An 18524-nucleotide genomic window follows, 5' to 3' on the forward strand; every position below is an offset into this window, starting at 1 on the left:
ACGGCTTATCTCTCTTTGTAGGAAGCCCAGCCAGACTGCAAAGCTTTGCTGATTAAGGGGGGTAGGGGTGTTGCTTTCCTTGTTCTAGTGGCCCCCCGGTGTCCTTTGAATTTTGTGGCCCCTGCTTGCAGACCTTTTGCGAAGCCGGAGTCGGAAACCATACCCCAGTTGTAAAGTTGTCTGTATCCCTCCTTTGGGGAAGTCATGGCATCTTGCTGGCCTTGATACGTTACCAACAGCGTTATGGGGAAGCCCCATCGGTATGTCAGGTTGTTGTCTTGTAAGACTTTGGTCACAGGCCCAGATTCTCTCCTCCTCTGAGCCGTATCCGGCAATATGTCCTGGTAAAGGGTGACAGGAGCACTCGAGCATTCCTGGCAGCCCAAGGATTTGATACTTAATGTGGTAATATTGCACTCTTGCCAGAATGTCCCGCGGGACTGAGCCTGGAAGATGTGGTGGTTTCGAAATTCTGTGACCACAGTCAATAAGTAGGTCTCTGGGCGGTATGTCTGGGGATAGTTTCAGCCTAAGTTGTTTAAAAAAAGGGATGATTTCTTGTGGTTTAATCGCCTCACCTCAGAGATACTCCTAAATTTAATATTGTTTTGTCGTGACCTATCTTCCAGGTCTGCGACTTTTAGCTACAACCTCTGAATTGCCTCAGCTTGAATCTCATGTATGTCCACCACCCAATTATGCGCTGCAGTCATATCTGATATCTATAGCTCCATATTATGTGATCTTTCCTCCAGGCTATCCATTCAGTTTCATTAGCCCGGCTCTATTTATTGTACTGGCCAGCGGCTGACAAACTATTTTTTATTAATACTAATGGACTCCTGTTAATGATTTATCAGTTTAATTTGGTGTTAAAAAAAATGTTTTGTCCTTTCTGAAGTGGGGCCATCTTCCCATTTCTTCTCATTCTTTCAGGATAAGTGCTGCTACCGAGGGTGCTAAACTAGGTTTTTCTGAATCTGTCATTAAAAATATTGGTGGATGGAAGTCTTAGTATTACAGATCTTATGTTCGTCCTAATGTTTGCCTATGAATTTATGGTTCATCATACGTTACTTGGATCATCGGACATTTATATGTCTTTTGGGCACATAGAAGAGCTGAATATAGAAGTTACGGCCCCACTTTAGGATTACCGCCTTCTTGTTTTACTGTTTATTGGTATGGTCGCCGTGGCATGAAATGGACTGATTTGTGTAAAGCTTTTTCTTTATTTTATATCAAATTGCCTACCCCACAAGTCATTATTTTTAATTTATCAAGCAACGATATTGGTCTTTGGAAGACTTTGTACATCATTTTGCAAATTAAAGCTGGTTTGCTGTGCCTTCATTTAGGTTCTGCCTAATTGCGTCCTTGTTTTTTTGGAGATCATACTTAATTTATTTTGGCTTAGCCCTGAGTGTAAGCATTTTGAGAAAATTTGCAAACGTATTAAAGTGGTAGTATACCGATTTTTGTGACTTTTACCTACAGGTAAGCCTATAATAAGGCTTACCGGTAGGTACAATTAATATCTCCTAAACCTGCACGGTTTAGGAGATATTTGCACTGCATGCAGCCGCTGACGCTAGCGGCGCATGCACTCTGAAGGTCCGGCGGACCATCAGAGTTCCTTGCTGGGAAGTTGCCGGAAAGTTAAAACCCCGCCGCTCTGGCCATTCACAGCGCCGGAGCCGCCGAACCTGGAAGAGATGCCGAGGGATCATGTCCGCTCCCAAAGTGGTGTCTGGGGGTCCGTGTCGGGGCTTCGTTTTAAGGTAAGTATTTCATAATGAGCTAGTATGCGATGCATACTAGCTCATTATGCCTTTGTCTTGCAGAGTTTTTTTTTTTTAGAGTATACTACCGCTTTAATTGAGCTGTAGCAAACTGTATACCGTTGTTACAAGATTTATCTTCTCGGTATGTGGATTTGGAGGGTGGATTAAATGGTTTTTATCGGTCTGACCAAATTCACTTATCAGATTTTGCAATTGACATTTTTAACCTGGACTTACAGACGTATGGGGAATTGGCCAAGGGGTGCCATGCTTATTGTGAGTGTGCATGGCGTATGGTACTTTAAGTTGCAGTAATTATTAGCTTAAGCTTTATTAGTTGAGCAAAATGTGTGGTTGGTTAATTTTAAAATTGGTTTTACAGTGTATGGATTTAATAAAATGTAACTAATATCTATAAATAAAGATCCATGGTCTATTGATTCCACACATTCTTTTGGTCCAGTGTTTTATTTGTTATTTTATATGTTCTGACTACGGTACCATGGAAGTGGGGGGTGTGGCATAAAATGTCCCCACCCACCCACATATAGGACTGTGGCAGACAGTTACTGTTTTAATTGAAATGTGTCAGTTAAATATACTTACCTGTGATTGGTGTTCATGGTTGTCAACAGTTTTGGCAACAGTGTTTCCCTATAAAAGAAAAAAAAATGTCACTTGAGAAGCAGTCAGCAGGGATCTGAAGAGAAGGCACACCCCGCCCTCCCACCCCTTGTCACGGCCCCTGTTATGAGGTTTTGCCCCTTTCAAATGAAAGGGGACTTCAAGTTGTAGTAATAATTAGCTAAAGCTTTAATAGCTGAGATAAACGTGTGGTTGGTTAATTTTAAAATTGGTTTTACAGTGTATGGATTTAAAAAAATGTAACTAATACCTACAATAAAAGGGCCATATTGAATCCACACGTTCCTTGAGTCCAGTGTTATTTATGTTATTTTATATGTTCTACCTATGGTTTCATACAGCAGAGAGAAGAACCCTACTTTTCAGATAAGTAAAGGTACAGTTTGAGGGTGTAGGGGGTTAGGAAATGTGGCCATATTTAATGTCACACCCTAAACCTGAGTATAACATGAAACATGGTCAGAGAGATGGAGTACGTTCCATTTTTTACTTCCGATAGAGTTGGGAACCTTTGCTTGTATTTTACTTCTGTCTGTGTCTACTTTTATAAATATTAGTGCCTTTGAATGGGGTGCAGTATGGTGAAAAAAAGATGACTTAACACAAGTACATCTTTCATTTCATAAAAACCTAACCATCAAAACACATATGGCAAATATTTAAACTTTATATCTTGTCCTAATAATACTGGATACTACCAAAATGTACATATGTGTTATGCCTAGTCAGTAACACCCATTATCTACAAAATGCCAATGAAACAGGAGAAAAAGAACCCTAATAATTCTGGGGTAGTAGCTTCCACAATGCGCTTTACACTAGCAAATATGTGCCTGTTTTTTTTAAACAGGTAATTCAAAATGGTGAATATTGGTGTAATCCTATCTGGATAAAGTTACGCAATAAAGCAGCACAGAACAAAGAAAATTTGCAAAGCCGAAACCTGGTTGCTATGGGTTACCTCCTCCTGCACATAGATGGTGTTATTGATAATATTATATACATTTCATATTTTATCTCTGACCAGTTTCTTGATTGCTATGGCAAAGTTACGCCAGCTAAGCAAAGGTCAAATTCTCAGTTGTATATTAATAGCAAATAAATGAGTGGAAAATGTTTACATGCCTTAACATCCCCAACACCAAATGCCTGTGAGTCTGGATAACAATCAGTTTACAGATGATGGCACATGAAAAGAGACTGAAAAACGAATGGGAATTAGATTAAAATTGTACAGCAGTTTTAAATGTGGGTACGTTCACATAGGACTAAATGTGCTCATAAAAATTGGATTAAATTCTCTAAAACACTAATTGGATACACTTGAAAGTTTTAATTAGTGTAAAGCAGATTGTAGTGTTAAGCCCCGTACACACGTAGCGATTGTCGGCCGTAAATATTCGGCCGCCGAACGATCGGCCGATTGTCGGCTTGTTAGTATGATGCTTCCGACAACCGACTCCGACTTTTCGGCTGAACAGAATCGGGTGTGCAGGCATTAAAATTTTTGTTGGCCAACACCAGAACGGCCGATTGTTCGCCAGTCAGTACAGAATTCGGCCGACAAACAGCAGATTTGCAAGACTGGGCATGCTCAGAAAAGAAAAAAGACACGGAAAGTTAACCATCACATGACATCACTTCTGCAATAGGCTGTTGTTGGCCAACAAAATTAGTGTGCAGTCTTTAGCACTTTTCAGCCGACAGGACAGCACCGGACAAAAGACGGCCGATCGTTCGGTCGACATTCGGTACGTGTGTACGGGGCTTAAGCCATGCATGCTGCAATTATTTTATTTTTTTTTTTTTTTACTTTCTTTGCTAAATATTTTTAGCATGTTTACACAGTAAATCTAACCATACAAATTACATGAAGACTGAACAAAATGCTGTGTTTAGGTTTACAAAAGTGAAAACATTCTACAAAGATTGCAATTTATAATTTTGGAGGGTTGGGAATTATAGATTTCCCAATGTTATAAAACACAAGTTGGCTTGTTTCTAAAGACAATGTTTAATACCCCATAAGACCTACTATTTCTATAGCTCTCTAGTCTTGCAATTTCTTAAATGGGCCCAAGTCAGACCCATCATTGTCTATTCCCTAAACCAGCTTCTTGAACCACAGGCAAGTCCTTGACTGTAGAATAAAGTACATATTACCCTCAGATTTAAGACTGAATATATGTATTTGTATATACATATACAGTAGTTCTATGTAAAACTAGCCTTCAAATCCAGGCAAAGCCTAACTAATGCTAAACCTGCTCTCTGCTACATTCTAAACCGTCTAACCCTGTAAAACAAAAATCACTGTACTTACCTTTTCTGCACCTGATCTGGTCTGGTCTCCAGTGACGGAAGCTATGTGCAGCAGAGGACCGACAATGGCTGTGAAATGAATGGGAAGTGACCTCACCCATACATTTTCTATGGGGCTTCCGTTGTTGAGTGCCTCTCCTGCACCCGCCTTCAGGCTGAAGCCGCCGCTGACAGCTCAGCGTGAGACGCTGAGACTGGACCGGATTGACTGCAGAATAGGTAAGTATAGTGATTTGTTGCTTTACAGAGTTAGATAGATTAGGTTTAGAACGTGGCACAGAGCAGCTTTTTTTTCCCACAAACAGAGCTTTCTTTTGGTGGTATTTGATCACCTGTGCGATTTTTTGATCATGCGCTATAAACAAAAAAAGAGTGTCAATTTTGCAAAAATAACAATATTTTTCAAATTTTCTTATATGAAATTCCCCCCCAAAAAAATGTAAAAATCAAAATTTTTTAACATTTTCGGCCAATTTGTTTTATGCTACATATGTTTGGTAAAAAAAAATCGCAAAAAGCGTATTTTGATTGGTTTGCGCAAAAGTTATCGCGTTAACTAACAAAGGGAAAGATTTTTGTAATTTTTGGTGTTTTTTTTTTAACGAGTAATGGCGGCGATCTGTGATTTTTTTTGCGGGACTGCGACATTGCATTGCGGCGGACAGATCAGACCCTTGACTGACATTTTTGATACTTTTGGGGTTACCAGTGACATTACTGCAGTAATCAGTGCTATACATATGCACTGTTACTGTAAAAATGACACTGGCAGGGAAGGGGTTAACTGTATTGGAGAGGGAGGGGTTAAGTGTGTCCTAGGGGCGTATTTCTAACTGTGATTGGACATGGCTACTAGTGTAAAAACAGAGATCAACGGTCCTACATAGTAGAACCGTCTGATCTCCATTTTTACACAGGGGAGAATGACAGGTGGCTTGTTTACATTAGCCGCCTGCCTTTCTCCCTTCCCGGTGAACGATCGCGAGACATCGGGTCCACCGGTCACATGCACTGACTTGTTAGGGAACGAGCCGGGGCGGGCGCGCGCCCGCCTGCTATTGGCTCACAAGCAAGTGACAGGCTAGTGACGTACCGGTACCTCACTTTGCCTGGCCGGGGCTGACCGCCGCAGTATATGTACTTGTGGCGGTCGGCAAGTGGTTAACATACTTGGTGATTCTACCAGTTCCCCTCCCTTCCTGTAGCATGCTGACCACACCAAGCACAGAAGCAGATCCACGCTGCAGTGGTCAGTTTGTATCCCTCAGTTTGCTTATCGGAGCTACAGGATATTCTGACACACATTGTGCTTATAGTTCCACCACACCCCCTGCCCTGCACTGCTAAAGGTCCTCAATGGAAACACACCTCCAGCTCCTTAAAGAGGTTGTAAACCCATGAACGTTTTTTTTTTCTGTAACCTGAAAGAGAAACACATAATGAGCTAGTATGCATCGCATACTAGCTCATTGTGAAATACTTACCTAAGAACGAGCCCCCGCCTCGCCGTTCACTCACCTGTATGACGAGCGACATGTCCAGTCGCCCGTCTTCCGGGATCGCGGCATCTGGCCATCTGATTGGCCGGATCCGCAGTGACGTCACTCTCGCGCACGCACATGGGAGCCGACGGTCACGGCACGGGGCTCTGAAGAAACGGCACCAGCGGCCGTTCCTTCAGAGCGCATGCGCCAGTGACGTCACTGGCTGCATGTAAGGTAAATATCTCCTAAACGGTACATGTTTAGGAGATATTTACACTACCTATAGGTAAGCCTTAATATAGGCTTACCTATAGGTAAAAGTGTCAGAGGAGGGTTTACTTCCTCTTTAATTCTCTTCCCTCACCCTCACCAGCCTGGAATATAGACTGAGATTTTGGTCATGCGACTACTCACTAAAGGTGATTTTTTTAAAGGTTTTTGTTTTTTACATTTTATCTTGAAGATCAGCTTAGTAATTTTGTCACTTTACCAAATCAAATGCCTAATGGTTCTTGCAGCTCTCTTCTTCCAATTTGTGGGTCTTTCTGAAAGGCTTCAATAGTGTGTTTTGCAGTTTTTTTTATTGTTAATTCCCAAAAATAATTTTCTGCAGTCTAAAAGGACTCATCTGTAGAACAAGAAGAGGCAGGGATGGGTGTTCATTTGAAAATTGCAGCAATAGAGAAACATACAGATTGTGTGTTGTTAAGCAGCAGGACACCATTACTTCCTCATCCTTCCAAGGAAGCATTATTTATTTTTACTCCTTTAGTAAGTCAACCCCATTATCGTCTGCAATCTACAGACAAACAATACTTAGCAAAACTAAATAAAATGTAATTTTGTCTGCTTTGATTAATGTTACTCTAGAAAAGCAAAATTGTATTCCATAATTTGCCCTTTTCAAAAGAAGACCGAAAGAACGATTTAAAAGCATAGCACTTTTTTACAAATAATATAAAGGCACTTTTTTTAATTTTGAGTATTTTTTTAACCACTTTCCCACATGCTGACTCTCTGCAGTATATGTACTTGTATGCATGTATACTGTATTACCAAAAGTATTGGGACGCCTGCCTTTACACACACATGAACTTTAATGGCATCCCAGTCTTATTCTGTAGGGTTCAATATTGAGTTGGCCCACCCTTTGCAGCTATAACAGCTTCAACTCTTCTGGGAAGGCTGTCCACAAGGTTTAGGAGTGTGTCTATGGGAATGTTTGACCATTCTTGCAGAAGCGCTTTTGTGAGGTCAGGCACTGATGTTGAATTAGTCTTTGCTCTAATTCAACCCAAAGGTGTTCTATCGGGTTGAGGTTAGGACTCTGTGCAGGCCAGTCAAGTTCCTTCACCCCAAACTCGCTCATTGACGTCTTTGGTAATATACTGTATGTACATATGCAAATGTATGTCATTTTGTCGGATTGAAGCTCCCGGTACCCGGCTGCCTTTGGCGACCAGGGGATCATGTGATCACTATGCGATCACATGATGCGATCACATGATGTGATCACAATGTAAACAAAGCTGTTGTTAATGAATCTTATTAATAACAGTGTTGCTTCCTGTGATTGGCCTGCAGCCATCACATAGTATCTGGGACAATCACAGCACCCTCTGCCATGTGATTAGCTGTAGCCAATCACATCCTATTAATCACATCTGTCATGAAACCCTTTCATGACATTGCTGTTACAATGATCATCTTTGTAACAATGATCAAAGTGTTAAAAAAACTCTGATCACCCCCCCCCCCTTTAGAGCAGTACAGGGTTACTATGGTGACACTGAACTATTTTGATAAAAAAAATATGTAAAAATTAAAAACAATAAAAAAATGTTTTAAAAAAAATTTAAATAATTTGTTTTTTTCATTTTTTTTTAAGTTTTTTTTTTAAACATACTGTCACCAGTCAGTGTCCCTGATCACCACCACACCAGTCATATGATGACACTTTACTGCACTGGTGACAGTATGTAAGACAAAAAAGGAGAAAGAAAAACTAATTTAATTTAATTTATTCATTTTCCAAAAAATTGTGACAAAAGATCACAACTTAAAAAAACTCGCCATGTCTACTACTAAATACCTCAAACTTTATTTTTTATTTGTTCTGTCCTGGCATTTTAAAGGCCTCAAGAAATGAGATAGGCTGTCAGTACATCAGGATTAATACATTTTATACAGTATATACCAGTTTGTAGACACTATAACTTTCACAAAAAACAAATTAATATAATATGTAGCAGAATACATTTCATTTTCATTTAAATTTATTAAGAAATACTTTTTCTTTATTCATTTTTTTATTAGATATGTTTTAGAACAGAAAATAGAAAATATTGGGTTTTTTGTTTTCTAAATTTTCTGTCTTTTTTTTTTAAATAATAAAAAAACCCCAGTGATGAGAAAATACCATTCAAATGAAAACTCTATTTGTGTGAAAAAATTGTTTACATTTTTTTTTGGGTACAGTGTTGCATTAAGACGCAATTGAAAGTTAAAGTAGCACAGTGCTGAATAAGAAAAAGTGTCCTGGTCAAGAAGGGAGTAAATATTTCCGGAGCACAGGTGGTTACTAAAAAAAATAACAAATACATGCTACTGCTGGTCCATCCTTACCATGTGATTAGCTTTGACCAGACAGTAAAACAAAACTGCTACTGCTACAAGCAAATATAACGTGTAAAAAAACAAAACAAAAAAAGATCACTTCCCCAGAGTAGTTCAATGTTACTATGGTAACATCATATTGCTGTGATCACAGTGTGTTAAAAAAAAAATAATATATATATATATATATATATTTTTTGGACTGTCACCAGTCACTGTTCCTGATCACTACCACTCCAGTTATACAAAGACGCTGTACTGCACTGGTGACTCAAAATACTTTAATAATCCCAAATCGCAAAGGTGACAGTATGTAAAAAAAAAAATTGTGAAAAATCTTTATTATTATTATTACCTTAATTTCATTAGTTCAAAACTAATCTTAGAAAGTATTATTTTACTTAAAGTGTAGTTGATGCTTGGAATAAACTACCAGCAGAGGAAGTGAGACAGACAACAGTGAATGGCTTTAAACATGCTTGGAACAAACCTAGATATATAGTCAGACAATAAAGTTAATGAAAAAAATAAAAACAAAACAAAAACATTAGCAGACTCGATGGACAACTCGTTTTTTTCTCGGTGGCAACTCTAGGAACCATATATAGGGGGGCACATAAATTACCACAGTGAAAACTGGGGGGCACTCATAATTTTCAACACTAAATCATACCACTTAAAAAAACTAAATAAGTATAAATAAATAAGGTTAAAAAGTATGAGAGTAATGCAGTATGCAATGATACCTTTTTATTGTGTTAACCTAACACCTAAAAGACAAGCTTTCAAAAGTTTCCCTTTCTTCCCCAGGTTTTACTTCAGACCCGAGAAAGAGGAAAACTCTCAAAAGCTTTTCTTTATAGTTTAATTACAGGAAACAGTTTATGCAGTATTAGCCCCTAGTATTGGTGCCAGTTTATGCAGTTATAGCCCTAGTATTGGTGCCAGATTACGCAGTAATAACCCCTAAAAATTGTGCCAGTTTACGCAGTAATAACCCCTAGTATTGGTGCCAGTTTACGCAGTAATAGCCCCTAGAATTGGTGCCAGTATATGCAGTAATAGCCTCTAGTTATGGTGCCAGTCTATGGAGAAATAGCCCCTAGCATTGGTGCCAGTTTACGCAGTTAAAACCCCTAGTATTTGTGCCAGTTTATGCAGTAATAACCCCCTAGTATTGGTGCCAATTGGTGCCAATTTATGCAGTAATAGCACCTAGTATTGGTTCTAGTTTCTGCAGAAATAGCCCCTAGTATTGGTGCCAGTTTACGCAGTAATAACCCCTAGTATTGGTGCCAGTTTACGCAGTAATAACCCCTATTATTGGTGCCAGTTTATGCAGTAATAGCCCCTGGTATTGGTGCCAGTTTATGCAGTAATAGCCCCTGGTATTGGTGCCAGTTTATGCAGTAATAGCCCCTAGTATTGGTGCCAGTTTATGCAGTAATAACCCCTAGTAATGGTGCCAGTTTATACAGTAATATTCCCTAGTATTGGTGCCAGTTTACACAGTAATAGCCCCTAGTATTGGTGCCAGTTTATGCAGTAATGGCCCCTAGTATTTGTGGCAGTTTACACAGTAATAACCCCTAGTGAGAGGAGCTGGAGCTATACAGGAATCATAGGCTCTGCTTCCTCTAGTGCTGGCTCAGTTCTTTACACTAATGCTTGGGGATGGCAGGTCGGGAACCTGCAATCTGGGCTTACAGACCCAACATACCAGAGCAGGAGGTGGCGCCGGGATCCTGTTGGGGGGGGCACATGGGGGGCGCAATTTAATGTTGGGGGGCATGGCCCCCTCTGCCCCCTCCCTAGTGACACCACTGCTTTTTCTGCCGTCTCTTTTCTATGTTTCTACATCATGATTGAATTTTCAGATACACTCAAAAAAATTAAAGGAACCCTTTGAAAACACATCAGATCTAATATCATGCTGGATATCTATACTGATATGGACTGGGTGATGTGTTAGGAACGAAAGGGTGTCACATTGTTTGAATTCAGCCCTCTGTAGGTTCATCGTTTTTTTTTTTTATCAAAGACACCCCAAAAATCACAGTAAAAAATTCATGCAGCTGGCTAGTCCATTTTGCTGAAATTTCATCACAGCAACACAAAATGGTCCTTATTAGTTTGTATGGCCGCCTCGTGCATGTATGCATGCCTGACAACATCGGGCATGCTCCTAATGAGACGACAAATGGTGTCCTGAGGGATTTCCTCCTCCATCTGGACAAGGGCATCACTGAGCTCCTGAACAGACTGAGGTACAACCTGGCAGTGTTGGATGGACCGAAACATAATGTCTCAGAGGTGTTCTATTGGATTTAGGTCAAGCGAGCGTGGGGGCCATTCAGTGGTAGCATTTCCTTCATCCTCCAGGAACTGGCTGCATACTCTCGCCACATTAGGCCGGGCATTGTCGTGCACCAGGAGGAACCCAGGACCACTGCTCCAGTGTAGGGTTTGACAATGGGTCCAAGGATTTCATCTCGATACCTAATGGCTGTCAGGGTACCATTGTTTAGCCTGTATTGTCTGTGTGTCCCTCCATGAATATGCCTCCGCAGACCATCACTTACCCACCACCAAACTGGTCATGCTGAATGATGTTACAGGCATCATAACATTCTCCACAACTTCTCCAGACCCTTTCACGTCTGACATGTGTTCAGGGTGAACCTTCTCTCATCTGTGAAAAGCACAGAGTGCCAGTGGTGGACCTGCTAAATCTGGTGTTCAATGGCAAATGCTAATCAAGCTCCATGGTGTGGGGCAGTGAGCACATGGCCCGCTAGAAGACGTTGGGCCCTCAGACCACCCTCATGAAGTCTGTTTTTGATTGTTTGGTCAGAGACATTCACACCAGTGGCCTGGTGGAAGTCATTTTTTAGGGCTCTGGCAGTGCTCATCCTGTTCCTCCTTGTACAAAGGAGAAGATACCGGTCCTGCTGATGGGCTAAGGACCTTTTACGGCCCTGTCCAGCTCTCCTAAAGTAACTGCCTGTCTCCTAGTATCTCCTCCATGCTCTTGAGACTGTGCTGGGAGACACAGCAAACCTTCTGGCAATGGCACGTATTGATGTGCCATCCTGGAGGAGTTGGACTGCCTGTGCAACCTCTATAGGGTCCAGGTTTCGCCTTATGCTATCAGTAGTGATACTGACCCTAGCCAAATGCAAAACTAGTGAAAAACAGTCAGAAAAAATGAGAAAAAAAAATTCAATGGCTCCACATGTAAAACCATTCCTGTTTTGGGGGTTGTCTCATTGTTGGCCATCTAGTGAACCTGTTGTTAATTTAATTAACACCAAAGCAGCCAAAACTAACTAACAACCCCCTCTGCTACCTATCTGACCAGATCAATATCCTAGGAGTTCAACTGACTTGATGCTATACTCTGATTAAAAAGTATTCCTTTAATTTTTTGAGCTGTGTAAACCATAGTTTGTGGACTCTATAACGTTCTTGCAGACTAAATAATGTACACTGATTTGGGTTATTTTTCACCAAAAAAAAGTAGCAGAATAAATTGTGAGCTAAATTTATGAAGATCAATTATTTATTTGCCAAATTACAAAAAACAGAAACTGATAAAAAAAAAATAGTTTTTTTTGTTCAGTCTTTTTCGTTTACTTAATAAAAAATTAAAAACCCACTGGTGATAAAATACCACAAAAAGAAAGCTCTAGTTGTGTGTTGTTATAAAACAATAAAAATTTAGTTTGGGTCCAGTGTTGCATGACTGTAGTAAAAGTAAAATAAAATAAATTGTATTAAAAACAGGTGTATAAATAAAAACAACAGTAAAACTATACACTAGCAGCGCATTTAAACCAAAGGTTCCAGGGAAAAAAACAAATATTAATAGCCAGTCCACATATCAAAGTCAATACAATGTTCTTTGAAAAGTACGGTGAATCCCTCTTCGGTCTTTGGTATGTATGGGATAATGAACAACTCCACCACACCTCTGCGTGCCCCCCTAGGTAGTAAACACGTACCCTTGAAGAATGATATCAGGCGCTTTGAATTTCTCCAGCGAGACTCTCTATATTGATCCACTGTTATAACCACTGACCATAAATCTCTTGTCACAGGCTCGCCAGCGCTCTCATCATCAATGGCACCATGAAATCATAAGGGGGAACTCATAGTGTATACCATTTAAAACTGATTTTATTGCATAAGTATCTGTAAAATCAAACTCACATTTCATCATGTATTCACAGCGTTGGAAACAAACATCATAGGACACCCTCACAGCTGCACTGTCTACCGCCACTGCTGTCACTCGTACCGTCCGTGGCTCGGTACCAGCTAACGGACTTCCGGGTTCCTGGGCGTGACGTCAGACGCTCCTTGTAGTCTAGGTGACCGCGTGCTCATGGCTGATGCGTTTCGTCATCAAGGACTTCAACTGAGGGCGTGGGCACGCGGCATGGTCACCACCTTTTATTATCGTCCCATCTGGGCGGCGCCCTCCTCCCCAGCTGGCCGTGACACCAGAAGCTTCCAATGGAATCGGGCAGAACAATGCCAACCATGGGGGATCACTGTACATGTTAGCAAACAATATTACTTAAAATGAGCAGTTCTAATATAACAATCGGGTTATTCTCTTCTTCATTCTAGTGGTGTAAGGTCCCATTCAAAGTCCCAGGCCAGTAAAACAGGACCACTGAGATCACCACTGTCATCATAAGGTCATAAACATCCAACTTTGCACATCCCAATAATACCATTAGAACACTGTTAAATCACTTAAAATAAAACATAGCTTATCATAATTAAATCATCCCTATAAACATTCACTGAATGGACATTTAACAGCTCATCCAAATGTATGGCAAAACCATATTAATAAGCTATGGGAACTAAGAAAATCTGCATTGGTACAACCCCCCATAGATAAATGAATGCCCAATAGGGTCTATACTTTTGCACCAATAAACATTTTTATTTTGTCCATATACATGGGACAATCAAAAAACATATATATAACTCTGATATTATCAAATATGAAAATAATACCAGTAATACCAGTTAGTAGGATTATATAAATGATTAATACAAATTAATAAAACAATTAAAAAATAATTAAAAAAGCGTAAATACAAACAAGCTGTAATACCAGATTGCTGGCCTACCATCACCTAATAGTTGCTGATAAAGCAATTCATATCCAACTCAACATTCAACCCATTTGGATGAAGTGCGTTGGTTTGATAGATCCAGTAGGTCTCTCTTTTGGATATCTCTCTCACCATGCTAGATCCCCTCCATGCTGAGTCTACCTTTTCAATACCCCAAAAAAGCAAACCCGAGGGGTCCTTATTATGTTTGAGCTTAAAATGTAAGGAGACACTGTGGTCCTTGTACCCTTTACATATATTAGCTATATGTTCCGAAATCCTTTTGCCCAAGGTTCTTTTTGTACGTCCTACATAGATTAATCCACATGGGTCTTGTAGACCATATACCACATGGGTGGACATGCATGTAATGAAATTTTTAATTTCAAAACTGCGCCCATTAGCTGTTGATGTGAAGGAGGTATGTCCTCTTAGATGGACATTTACTTTTCTACAAACTTTGGTTTAACAGGAGGGTCCAGTACCCTTTTGACAATTTTTTCTCCAAAGGACGGTGCTCTCCTGTATATAAAACTGGTTCATCACCTTCCCCAGAATTTTATCCATCCGTAGAACTCCCCAATGGTCTCTAAATACCTGCTCAACTTCTTTGTACTGAACATGGTAATCAGAGATAAAACCCCACTGGTGTCTAGTGTCTGGTTCTCTTTTACTTTCTTGTAGGCATTCTTCCTGTGAGGTTCTTCCCACCTCCTCTATAGTTCTATTCAAGACACCCCCATCACATCCTTTTTCCATGAAACGTTTCTTAATAATTTCTGCTTGTATCTGGTGATCTGAATCCATACTGCAGTTCCTCCGTACACGTAAGTTTCTTTGTCTGTAAGAGGTATGTTTGCTAGATTATATATACCTTTCATTCTGTTTCCCTCCTTCTTTTTTTGGCATTTACGTCCAGTTCTGCATCCTCTTGTAGGTTCTCTTCTCTTCTTGACCATGGTCGATCTCTTTGATTGTCTGAATAGGGATCCTGGGCCCTCCAATGATCCATCCGTGGGCCACTGGGTTTCCCCCTCCAGGGTCTCCCCCTCTTCTCCCTCCTCTGCCCCTTCCACCTCTCCATAAAAAAGGACGATTAGGAGTTGGGGTTCTGGGTTCCTCATAATTCAACAATTCTTGATATCTATTCTGTACTGGAATAGAGTATGGGGCCCAATACCTGGAATCATTTAGTTGGGGGGGGGTCCCCTTCCGTATTCTCCTCCTTGGTCATTCTGCTGGGGAGGTCCTCTTCCACCTCTTTGGTCGTGATACACGACAGGTATTTGAGTATCACCACCATCTCTCGTACTGTAATGAGCTGGTGGTCCCCCTCTATTTGGAGCAATATAAACATCTGGTATATGTGGTTGTTTCCTTTCCCCCTAATATGGGTACCTAAGATCAAACATAATAAGGACCCCTTGGGTTTGCTTTTTTGGGGTATTGAAAAGGTAGACTCAGCATGGAGGGGATCTAACATGGTGAGAGAGATATCCAAAAGAGAGACCTACTGGATCTATCAAACCAACGCGCTTCATCCAAATGGGTTGAATGTTGTTGAGTTGGATATGAATTGCTTTATCAGCAACTATTAGGTGATGGTAGGCCAGTAATCTGGCATTACAGCTTGTTTGTATTTCCGCTTTTTTATTATTTTTTAATTGTTTTATTAATTTGTATTAATCATTTATATAATCCTACTAACTGGTATTACCGGTATTATTTTCACATTTAATAATATCAGAGTTATATATATGTTTTTTGATTGTCCCATATATATGGACAAAAAAAAATTTATTGGTGCAAAAGTACAGACCCTATTGGGGATTCATTTATCTATGGGGGGTTGTGAAATGTGAGTTTGATTTTACAGATACTTATGCAATAAAATCAGTTTTAAATGGTATACACTATGAGTTCCCCCTTATGATTTCATGGTGCCATTGATGATGAGAGCGCTGGTGAGCCTGTGACAAGAGATCTATGGTCGGTGGTTATAACAGTGGATCAATATAGAGAGTCTTGCTGGAGAAATTCAAAGCGCCTGATATCATTCTTCAAGGGTACGTGTTTACTACCTAGGGGGGCACGCAGAGGTGTGGTGGAGGTGTGCAATTTCCCATACATACCAAAGACCGAAGACGGATTCCCCGCACTTTTCAAAGAACATTGTATTGACTTTGATATGTGGACTGGTTATTATTTGTTTTTTTCCCTGGAACCTTAGCATTTTGGTTCAAATGCGCTGCTAGTGTATAGTTTTACTGTTGGTTTTATTTATGCACCTGTTTTTAATAGATATCTCGGATATAGTAGCTGCAGTATATATAGTAGTTAGGTGATGCGGTTGGTGGTACACAACACTAATTTTCACCATTTGTTTCGCATAAGCGCTGAGTGAGTAAGTGATAGGTTCTAATTTTTAGTCCCTCTGTACTTGCTTCTTTTCTTTTTCTAAACGAAATTGTATGTTTCGATAGTGGATACCATGCTTTAAGCTGTAAGGAGGTCATGCAAGTATACTTCAATCCCATAGGGTATTTAATTAAAAGGAACTCATATCCTGCACACTTAACAACAGCTACCAGACACTGACCTGCATTTGGGGAAATCGCAGGGGTCAGGACAGCCGGAATGCAATGGATGAGTCTTACACTGGAAGGACCACCTCCCTGAACATAGTAAGTCTGGCCATTGTCTGGCAGCTGTTGTTGGGTGTGCAGGATATACATTATTTTTGATTGAATACCCTATGGGCTTATCGTATACTCGTTTGAACACATACCTGTATTGATGCATGCCCTCCTTACTACTGAATGCTTTACACTTAGTTTTTAATGTGGATTTTTCCATTTTCTAACAAATACTATGTATATTGGATATGTCAATTTTCGCTCCAATATGTAGATATGTTCCTATGAATGTTTTTTTGTCTTTATGAAATAAATAATTTTTTTAACTGTATGAATTTGGTATTACCACATTTGCTATGAAAGTGATCTTACAAAAGTCCTTTGCTACACTTACTTTTGCATAGTCTATTAGTGTGGATCATATGTTTTCACAGAAGTGCTCCCTGGTTTCTCCTGCCAACCTCCACAACACTAAAGGACACAGTAGTGAAAAAGAAGTTGGCAGGAGGAACCAGGGAGCACTTCTGTGAAAACATATGATCCACACTGATAGACTATGCAAAAGTAAGTGTAGCATAGGAGTTAATTCAACACTCTCATAAGTGTGGATTTTCCAGCTAACTTAAAGCAGAACTGAAACTTTACAGCTAAGGAAGCTGCCATCTTAGCCTGTGTTTGATCTACAGTTGCTATGGTGCTGCACATGTGATCAGTTATAGCACTAGCTTGGTCCAAGCAAACCTTTTTATAGTTAAAGCATAACTCCACTTTTGTTGAGAAAAAAACATTCCCCTCTTTGTGATCTATGTACATTACAAGGATTTTAAAATACTTTGTTGCAGATTTCTAGCTTTTGTTATTCTGAAGAAATCATTGTTTGTTCCTCTGTGCTGAGTGGGTCAAATGGGAGTGGTTTCATAATTATCTATCAGCTGTGGCAGCTGCAGGCCTCTAATGAGGAAAGCTGCTGGGCCTGCATCCCTTTAGACATGTTCCTATTGGGTGTATACCACCAAAAATGACATTTTTGTTGCAAGGGATGCAAGAAATCTGACTTGTATCTTAGGCAGACTTCTGGGAAAATAGGTGAGCCAATCACACAAGCAGGAAATGATGTTTCTGGGGTGTGGTCAGTACACATTCTGTGTCCAGAACAACTCCAGGTAGCCATATTAAATCTGTGCCAGCCAAAACCATTGGTAGATATCACGTATGATGAACCACTTCTTTATAATGTTTAAAATAAGCAAGAATGTCAGAAGCACGTGGAGGCACTAATAGTTGTCAAAAAATATACCAAAGTTATTTTTAGGACCTAAAGCTTTACTTGTAAATTGTATTTCTACTAATCTCAGAAACACATAAGTATTATATATATATATTCCATGCTTTGTTTTTCAAACGTGCCAAAGAAAATGGCACTTCTTTCACCAGATAGCTATTCTTGCTGTTGCAATGTAATCATTGCATGTTAATTAACATTTTCTTGGCACTCATTTCACCCACACTGTTGAGTGGGAAATGTGTTGTAACACTCATCTTGCACAAAGAGATAAAAATACTCATTTTTTTTTTTAATCAATGGCAACAAAGAGTCAAAAACATCTGCTTGAAGCCCCTATATTTTATATCATTGGAAAATTATCTTGAAATGGCTTTGTGCTTTAAGAGGGCAATTATATTTCTACTTACAATAATTGCAGTTCTTGTCAAGCAAATCTTAATATTTGGAGGTGGTTCCATACTTTTGTAAAACCGAGTAGATATCAACGAGAAAACATACGGACAACAGTGGGAGTGGAGAAGAATCTTTATATAGGAGGCGAGTGTTTTTTTTTTTTATGTAGATCCTGTAATTAAAGAAAAATGTAAACCCAAAATTTCACATTCCTGATATGTGCC

Source organism: Pelophylax lessonae (genome assembly GCF_965119305.1).
Source record: "Pelophylax lessonae genome assembly, chromosome: 1".
Lineage (NCBI taxonomy): Eukaryota > Metazoa > Chordata > Amphibia > Anura > Ranidae > Pelophylax > Pelophylax lessonae.